The sequence below is a fragment of the Odocoileus virginianus genome, chromosome 17, assembly GCF_023699985.2.
Source record: "Odocoileus virginianus isolate 20LAN1187 ecotype Illinois chromosome 17, Ovbor_1.2, whole genome shotgun sequence".
NCBI lineage: Eukaryota > Metazoa > Chordata > Mammalia > Artiodactyla > Cervidae > Odocoileus > Odocoileus virginianus.
This window is the reverse complement of record NC_069690.1, coordinates 36065465-36075542: the sequence shown is the minus strand read 5'-3', so window position 1 is coordinate 36075542 and position 10078 is coordinate 36065465. Positions and strand designations below refer to the sequence as shown.

The following is a 10078-nucleotide window of genomic DNA, read 5'->3' as shown; positions in this document are numbered from 1 at the left end:
ATGTCGGGGACTGTAAGCGCCCCGTATGTGCCTTTCATTTAATCCTCACAGCAATAGAACTGTGTAAAGGGCAATTGTTACTCCCGTTTTGTAGATCAGAAAACTGAGGTTTAGGAGATTAATTCGTTCAACTTCTAGAGACTGATGAATAATGAAGTCCGAACTCCAACACTGGTCTTTATGGCACCAAATCCAGGCTCTGACCATTTCACGTTCTCTTCCTATTCAAACACCAAGTTGTTTCCAACTTTTAAAATGGAAAGGAATCCCATTTAAAAGTACTACCTTATACAAATAGACGAGATATTTGGGAAGTTACTAAAGGGAAAAGAAGGAAACAAAGGGATTTGGGAAAAACATTGACTCCAAAATAAAAGGACTCCTTTAACACATAGCATTTAAAGAAATCGAGGCATAGTTGATGTAAAACCATAAAGTTATGGGCTGAACTCAACTCACTTGTCCGTACCCCTGCCACCCCTGTTTCATTTTGGAGCTTTGTCCATTAGAGAAAGGAGGGAGATATGCCTGGAAATATTCACCTGTAGCTGAATCCTCTGAGACTCAAACTCCTCAGTGTCTCATGGCCCCATAGCACTGCAGAGAAAGAAAACAGTGGAGTCAGTCTGGTGCTAAAATACTTTCCAATCCTGCTCTCTCCCTGGGGAAAAATGGGAGTTTGATGAGCCTGAACATTCTGAACTTGATTCCATGAGGGTTCTCAAAGACACACTCCTTGATGTTGAGTGTGTGTGTGGATTTGGGGGATGTGGATCCACGGCCTTGTTGATTTGTTTTCTAGTGGCAAACTTCACATACACAGAAAACAGTAAAAACGAAATTTCATACATATAGAAGAGTATAATAACTCCTTAAACTCATCACTCAGTGTCAACCTGTATCAACTCAAAACCAATCATATTTCAGGTTTCTTTCTGGAGTATTTTAAAGCAAGTCACAAGCAGCATTTCATCCAAAAATACTTTGTTTGAATCCTTAACAGATAAAGACTTCTTTTTCCTTTTTTTTTTTAATAGTTCCTTCATGTGATTATCACACGTAACAAAATTAACAATAATCTTTTAATACTATCTGTGTTTCAGTTTCCTCAGTTGTCTCAAAATTGTCTTTTTGCAATCAGTTTGCTCAAATCATAATCGAAGTAAAGTCACATATTACATTTAGTTGGCATGTCTCAAGTTTCTTATAGCAGTTTCCTTGTCTCCTTTTTTCATACCATTTGTTTATTTAAAAACCTGAGTCAACCCAATTCCCAGAGATATTTTGTTGTTTAGTCACTAAGTCCTGTCAGACTCTGCGACCCCATGGATTATAGCCCACCAGTCACCTCTGCACATGGAATTTCCCAGGGAAAAATACTGGAGTGAGTTGCCATTTCCTTCTCCAGGGGCGCTTGTGCACTGGCAGGCACTGGCAGGCGGATTCTTTACCTCTGAGCCACCAGAGAAGCCCCCAAAAGTATTGGTCATCTTCAAGAAAGATTATTGTTCTATGTTAGACCAAAAAACTTATTTTTACAGGTTTTGCTCCACTGTCCAGGGAGCCGGCCATGGACAGGAAAACGACACAGTTTCCTGTATCTTCTCCCAAAGAAAGTGGAGCTGGGTCAGGCAATGCCCCTCCACCCACAGACCACATTCTGCCTTCCTTTGGTTCCCTTATTGCCCTTGGACCTCTCTCTCTCTTCCCCTCCCAGGCAGTCAAGAACCCTCTGATGAGTCTTTGAATCATCCAGGTTTCAAAGAGTGTCAAAGACTGATACTCAGCTTCAGATCTAGAGGCAAGATTACTGCCACTGGGGCAGGACTGTCCAGTCCCTTCCTCGGAGGTGCCCCCAGAGGCCACCATGCTTCCCAAGAGAACTAAAGAGCGTCGCCTGTTTCCAAGGTGCAGTGGCCAGACTAGCTTTGCCATCTCTTATTCCTTCCTGCCCTTCAGGCATCATTGACACGGGGAGCTGGAATTTCTCTCCCTGCTCTGACACATGTTTCTAGCTGTATGTCCTTGAGCTGGCCATCTCTCTCCAGCCCTCTGTCTTTCCATCTGTAAAGTGGGAGTGATTGTCTCTGCCCAGCCTTCTGCACAGGGCTGCTTGGAGACAATAAAAATGAGGGAAGTGGAGTTGCTGTATAAAGATTACAACATACCTATAACCAACCGGTTGCAGCTCTGAGTTGGTAGTGCCTAAGATGAATGTGGGATTTCTACTAGGGGAAGAGAACCAACCTACAAGCTTGTTCTGGTCCTATATCTATGGAAAAGCACCTCCTCACATAGCTTCTTTGGCTGGGTACACAAAAAGCACCTCCTTCCAAACTAAGATCTGGACTTGGTTGTACCCAGTCAAAGAAGCTATGACCTCCTTGTCATGGAGAAGAGTACCACAATGCCCACTCCTCTTTCCCAGGAATTGCCAAGCAGCCTGGCACAAGTCAGGATTTTGTCTCGTCCCTCTCCTCATTGCCCCTTCTCTATTGGTCACACCACTTTCCTCTTTCCAGGGATCCCTCAACCACCCCAAAGCCCCAACTTATCTCCAAGAGGAAGTCCAAGAAACACTGGCCCAGGCCCTGGTTACAAAAACTGAAGAGAGTCCAACTCAGCTGCAATAATTGGGCTCTACCCTTCCCAACTGAGGTCCCACACCCCTGACTCTGCTCTCTGGGACCCGGAGAGAGGGAGTCACTGTGAGCCAGTGCAGAATGCAGCACAGACATACTGAAGAGTCCTCACATTTTTCATTTCCAAACTACACCTAGCTCATAAAAAGCTGGCGAATGTAATAAATTCTCCACTGCAGGACGTGGTTTTAATTAATTATTAGGTTATTCAAGGTGACTTGTGTGAAATACAGTTTGCCCTTGTAAACTGAATCTCACATAATCCATTTTGAGTAACAAGCAGCTTGTGATCCTCTCCAGAGATTTACACAAAACTCATATTTATCCTTTGAAGGTTTTGGGGTGAAATAAAGGTGTGACTTTGGCTTAGAGAGAGCTTCCTCAGCCAGCCAGCAGTACTAAGAGATTTAGTCTTGTTTTCCCAACTGCTTATCTGACAGGGTTTTTTCCTTAGAAAATCTGGTGTTTCGTGCACGCATGTACACTTATGTATATTAATCACTTGTGCAATGTCTGCAAAGGATATGGGAAGCCATCTCATTGCAGACAAGAAATGCATGCTGAATTTTGCTTCAGCCAACCTGGCAGCTGCAGGTCTTCCCACCGCTGGGGCCTCTGAAATTGGATGCTTATCTTCCAAGATTCATGTTTGCTGCACATCACAAGATCTCTGCTGTGCAAGCATGGAATTGTTGCTATCTAGGATTTACTCTCCTTTCTGCTTAACTTAAAAGTCCTTAACTCCAAGCCCCACACCTACAAAGCAGTCTCCTTCCAAGGAGTGTGGGATCTCTGTAGAGCCATTAGCACTGCAGGGCGGGTCTATACCATCAGGGAGTCTACATTGTTTAGATCTTTTTGAGGGATTGGGTTGAATGTGTTCATTTGAAAAGAGTCTGGAGGTACAGTGGGTCCCGGAGCAGTCTGGCTACTTTGAGCCGTGATACCTGATGGCTAGGCTCCTCCCCTTGGTGGCTCAGACAGTAAAGAATCTGCCGGCAAAGCCGGAGACCCAGGGTTAGATCCCTAGGTCAGGAAGAGCCCCCAGAGGAGGGAACGGCGCCTCCACTCCAGTATACTTGCCTGGAAAATGCCATGGACAGAGGAGCCTGGTGGGCTTCAGTCCATGGGGTCGCAAAGAGGCCTGAGAGACTAACACTTTAACACTTTCCCCAGATCAAGGCAGTACTAGTGGGAGGCGGGGAGAAGGGAAGAGGGGCAGGAGTCCAAGGTGACTTTAAGCATCCCCACCCACAAAGAAGAGGTGGAAAATTCTGGCATTGTGTCTGGATTCCTGCCCTGGTGGGGAGACTTTTAAAAGAAGAGCAGGATGAAGTGTTTTCTCTTAGTCTTGGTCTGGCCCCTGAGTTGGGTGTGGAGGCTCTGCCAGGGGACCTGGACTGAGCCAGATCTGAGTCAAGATAGGCCTCCTCCAGTTTGTTTTCTTTCTGGTTTTCTTTTCCTTTTTGCTTCCTTTAATTTTCCTCCTTGAGTTGGATGCCAGAATTTATTTATTTAGGAAAAGGGAAGGTGGGCTTCAAACACCGCTCGGTTCTCTCTGGACCCCAGAAAGCTGTCCTGGCTGACTCCTTAAGTGGGGTCCTTTCCAATAGCGAGGAAAATCTGTTTCGGCTGGAATCTTGGCCTGTAATTTTTTTCCACACATGACCAAGAGAAGGAGACTCCAAACTGAATCAAAATTGTCTTCCCTCTCTGCCTTAGTCAAATTGTCGGTTTCAGGAGGAAAAAAATTTTGATATCATGTTGAAGTATGTGGGATTATAATAAACATAGGTAGGTGAGTCACCCTCCCCATGAAGACAAGGTGTCCAGTCCATGAAGCATCCTAGACGGTACCCACAAGCTCTAAAGCAAAAGCCCCCTAGAGAAATGAATGTAGTCTATGATAGAGAGACGGACACAGGGCCAGCTGGGAGCACATATAGAGAAAAGAATAGGGATAGAAACTGGAGCGAAATTAGGACATTTCAGTGCATCAAAGCAGAGGAGACATCCTAGAGAGTTGGATAGGAGAGCAGCGGGGGCTGGGACCTTCCAGAACCAGTACTGACACAGATACTGATCTCCCAGTTCAGCACCGGCTAGGTTGGCCTTTTAATGACCAGCCAGCTCAGACAATGCTGGAAGAAATCAGCCAGAGCCATTGTTTGGCTTTTCTCCAACCAAACAATCATTGATTGGCTGGATTTTTCACTTTCCCTGAGCTGTTAACTCCTGAAGGGAGGTGATCAGGCCACTTCCGCTCTAATCTAAGAGCAGACTCCCCCACTCCCCAGGGGGGAAATCTGTCACCTCTCCCGGTTCAGTATTGGAAAGGACATGCTTTGGTTGTGTATAAACAAAACAACCTCGAGTGGTCCTGAAGTTGTATCAGTTCCAATTGTATTTATTTCTTTGATCAGGTTATAAGTCAGAAGAAGCAGGACCAAACAGGACTAAAGACCCACCAATGATTTTCAAGACCCCCAAAGCCAGTAAGTTTTTACTTTATTTTTAGTTTTAGTCTTATTTGTGGTCATCTCTTGCCTGGTGTGACAGAGTCACAGCCACATTTACACAGAGAAAGCTGGAGCATTTAGGCAAATATTCAGATTTCAAGCCCCCATTCCATTTTGGCCAGGCCAGTCAAATGGGGGAGAATGTGACAGATGAACAAGATTTCAAGGGCCCTGCCTGGCCGACTCTGATCTTTCCTTCATTTAGACGCGCCTTCAGGGAGGACTGAAAATGGGTAACAGAAAGAGAAAAAAAAGAGGAAATTAATGGTTTGGGGTGAAATCCAATCAATTTATAATTTCCATGTTTGGACCATTTCAGCCTCTGCACAGCTGCTCTTTGAGGAGACTTGGCTGGGGGTGGTGGGTGGTGGTGGATTTGGCTTGATGTCTCTTAAGTCCAAATCCCTGTGGGGTCTCCAGGAGGGTGGGATCTTATCCTCCTTCAGCAACACCTCTCCTGACCCAGATTGTCCCCACCTCCCACTTCTACCTCCCTTACTGGTCCGTTCCCCCTCACACAACTCATTCTCTGGGTTTGCCAAGGATCCTGTTGACCAAGAAGCCGTCCCCAGTATCTCCTCCTTGACCCAGCTCCAGCAGACGTCTTTTAATCTTTCTGGGCCTCAGTGTCCATATGTTTTAGCAAGGAAGGTCAGGAAGAGAGCCGAGGCGCTGGGCTAGGGAAGGGGGATTTGGGCCCCAGACGCATGTTTCTCCTGCACGGATTGGAGTCAGTCGCTGGTCGCTTCAAGGACACGGACCCATAGGCGCCCCAGAAGCCGCCCGGCTCTTGCCCCACGTCCCCCACCCCACTCTCGGCCCCCTCAGATCAGTGCAAGGATCAGGAGAACCTCGCCCGCTGGCTTACCCTCGGATAACCTGCCCGAAGGGCCAGCCTTCTTTTGAACGAGGCGCGGGAGCCGGTCCAACATAGGGAGATTGCCCGAAGCGGGCGGTCAAAGTTGGTTGGGAAACCAGGAGCTCCTGGGTCCGGGCCCTCACGTCTGCCTGGGTCGGCTGGGGAGGCCGCGAGCGGGACAGAGCAAGGCATTTCCCTCCCGGAGCATTTACTCGCATCAGAGGAGGGTGCCCCTGGCTCTGCCCGGTCTGCATCCCCAGATTCACCAGGGCAGCCCCAGCTCGCCTCGCCCGCCGACTCTCAGCCGAATGGCCGCCGAAACAACATCTCCTAGAGCGGCCCGGGGTGGGGGCGGGGGGGGGGGTCCCAGGACGATAAGGTTCGAAGATCTGAAACAGAGCCAAGCCAACCCGGAGAAGGCGGAAAGTTCCGCAACAGTACGTATGTTTCAACTTCAAATTGAACAGCTGGAGTTTGGTTTGATTTTTGCTCTGAATGGTGCAAATAATGTCTCCTTTTCACTCTTCTGTCGGAGATCTCAGAGGTATAGACCTAGTCTAGGGGCTAAAAGCTAGTTCCTACTCCCCCATGCCCAAATAAATCTTTTTACTCAGACTACCAGCTAAGTGCCTGCTTTAGTATCGTTTTCTGCAAACTTGCTACGGAAAACAAAACCAAAAAACCTTTGCTTATATTTTTTACAACGAGTAAGTTAACGGTCTGGTTTTTAGGAGTTCTAAGTGTCTGAGTGGTTGTTACAAAGATTGCATTAATCAGATCTTATAAGCAGAAATGTAATTCATTTTTAATTTTTCTGTTTTCAATTTTTCATGATAAAATTTATCCTCTATAAAATTTATAATGTACACTATTAAAATAACAAATACCAGATTTATAATACTAATAAATACCAGAAAAGTAGTTCTTTGATCACCTCTGACCAGAAGCACCGTTCCCAGAGTCCTTGGTATCCTTACCAGCACCTTTAACAAAAGTGGCAGCACACCATATGTATATAGCTTTGCATTTTGTCTTTTATTTTTTTAGAAAAGTGTTAATGACGGTTTTGTGTCTTTACTAATGTCTTTTTAATGGTTCCATTTTATTGTATGAATGTGCCACAATTTATTCAACCAGGTGACTATTGATAAAATGTTTCCAACTTTCTCTTCCTTTTCCCCCTATCTTACCAAAATACACTACTCTGTGTATTTATGCAAGTATATGTGTATGGTATGGTCTTAAAAAACGGGTTGTATCAAAGGTTTTGTGCATTTTTCATATTCATGGAAGCTGAACCTAATCTCACAGTGTTAAAGCAATTTATATGTCCTTTCTCAGAAAACTCTTTTCTTTTCCTATTTTTCTATTGTCTTTTGTTAATCTAATTTCTAACTAATTTGTTTTTTATATTTTATTAAAACGTGAGGTCATGGGTTTTTTTGTCAATAGAATTATACTTGTGACTGAGGATTTGAAGTTTATATGTATTAGAGGTTTCTCGACCATTTTTTCCTTTTCTGTTAGAAATGGGAGTGTAGATTTCAGACTATTGCCCATTTTTATTTTCTCTTGCAGAGCTGCATTTTTATTGGATAGACTTGGCTTTTCCTAATCATCTCCTTTTCTTCTTCGACTCTCCTTAAGATTAGAAGACAGAAAAGTCCCGCGTTGGACTCACTGAAACCGCTACAGCGCTGCTGCGGCAGAGCTGAAACAGGCCAGACTCCCTGTTTCCTTCCCCCGAAGCCTCAGCCCGAGGCAAACCCCTCCACAGGTCAGCACACTCTCACTTAAGAACTTACAAAACACTAGAAAATTGAGGTAGAGTCTAAGATACGACTGCTCCAAACACCTGGCAGATGGGCCTTTGGAGATTCGGCCCTTCGGTTCTGGACGGGGGAGGACGGTCTGTCGACTCGGCCTCGGTTCTCTGGATAATGAGAGAAAGCCGCTCCCTCTAGGGACCTAGTGATCTCCACGCACTTACTTATCCCCAGAGGACACCTGGACCAGCAGGGACTGACGTGGGCTGGGGAGAGGCGGTGGGGCTGAAGCTGGGGGACGAGGGAGGCCAGCGAGGACTAGAACATATTAGGGAACGGAGGAGCCGCACAGGCCGCGCGTACCGCTCTCTCCAGAGGCCCCCATCAGCGGCGGGATCCTCGCAATGAGCCAACCGCCCCACATCCTGCCTCGCAAAACTCCAGGCGGGTTCCCCTGTCTCAGGTCGCAGGCACAGCCTCTTTCTAAAGCCCTGGATATTCCGCGGGCTCAAAAGCAGCCTTTGCAGCGCTTTTCTGGGAAGTAATCCTCATTCCGCTCATTCCCACCACTTTCAGAAATTCTTTGGAAGGCAGAATGGTTTGCGCCTTGATCCTACCTGGGCGCTGTAAAAAGAAATCGGGCCCCCAAAACATGAGGCCGAACGTTAGAGAAAAGATCCAGAGAGAATTCGGGCCCTGCAGAGTTTCAGCATCAGGAGCCGGATATATACAAGGAGGAGAGGATGTGGCTGCCAACACTTACTGAGCACTTCCTGTGTGCCGAAACTGACTTAACTTGAAATTGGGGGAATTTCAAGCCAGTCAAATGCCTCAGGGTAGTGTTTCAGATTTGAAAATAAGGTATACTTTCCCCAAGATTTGGTTATAAAGTTTTATCCCCTCAGAATTTTTGAAATTGAGGTTTGGATTGGGTAGATCGAATTTTAAAGGCTTTTTAAAATTAGATTATGTCGCGGCGGGGCTCCCGGAGCGGCTGGGCAGAGTGCCACGGGACAAACTTTCCGGGAAGCGTGAGATCCGTGACCGGGGCTGCCCCCGCCCCTCGTCAGGTCCCCGGGCGGCGGGCGGCGGGCGGCGGGCGGCGGGCGGCGGACTCGTGCCCCTTGGGCGGCAGCAGTAGCGGCGCCAGCGGCTGGCACCCGCCCGGGCTGCGCGAGCTGGAGCGGGAGCGGGGGGCGGGGGACCGGGGGGCGCGCGGGCGCGCGGATGGGAGGGCGGGCGCGCGCCGCCGCGAGAATAGCCCGGGAGCGACCCAGACAGCTGTTAAAGTGGCCACGTCCCCGGGACTGAGGGACCCACCAGGCGGAGACAGGGGAACCGAGTTGCGGACGTGGAAGGGCGACCCGGACGCCGGGACTCGGGAGGCCAGCGCCAGAAAAGCCGGGAAAAGTTCGACTGGGCCCGCAGTGCCGTGTCGCCCCCTCAGGCCCAGGCCACCCCTGTCTGCTCAGCCTGGCCCCAGCAGGCCTCAGCCCCGCAGGGCCCACCACCTGGAAGCCACATCAACTCCTCAGCCCCCAAACTGTGCCTTCAGGTTTAGCAGCTCCTCACGCCTCGCACCAATGAGGAGACTCAATCCAACCTCTCAACCCAGTCCAGTCATGCAAGTAGAGGAAGATGCAGACAACCTTATCTCCTTTGCCAAAGCCTCAGACTGACACCCCAGCGCTATGGAGACACCTTCTGGGAGAGTCTTAGTCAAAGGCCCAGCCCCACCTGGAGGGAGGAACAGTACACCCCACCCCTGCTGAGAGCCACTGGTTGCTCCCAGCCTGGCCAGTATGGCCCTGAGAGTCTCCCACCTCCTGAGGTGCTCTGCAGAAGAAAGAGGAGGAGGCCGCATTCAGGAGGAATGCAGCAGGGATCTGGGGGCATCCCAGCCCGGGTAAGGGCGGTCACTCATCACTTGGAGGCTCTCAGGAGGCAACAGAGAATCATCAGTGACCTTAAGTCTCCGCAGGCTGAAGAAGGCCCAGTGGGGCAGTTCTGGGGCTGCGTCTGGGCCCCTGCTGGTTGACAGTGATGGCTGTGGCTTCCCCAGCACCACCGAACACCCTGATCGGGAAGAGGAGAGGGCAGACTATCCACAGGAGGAGGACCACTTCCTCCTTCTGGCAGGGCCCAGCTGCTTTGGTCTCCCTGGAGTCCCCTGGGCCAGGAGGGTCTTGTCTCTCCAGGCAGCTGGGCTCTATGGGTCCCTTCAGCACTGTCACAGCCACAAGGAACCCCTTTTACCATCCCTGGGGGGTGGAACTACAGTCTGAGGAGTAG

General features: G+C 48.7%; 1 pseudogene; it reads left to right on the top strand.

The window, feature by feature from the left end:
* The first annotated feature begins 8754 nt into the window (after nucleotides 1-8754).
* On the top strand, nucleotides 8755-10078 carry LOC139039054 (protein INCA1 pseudogene; annotated as a pseudogene).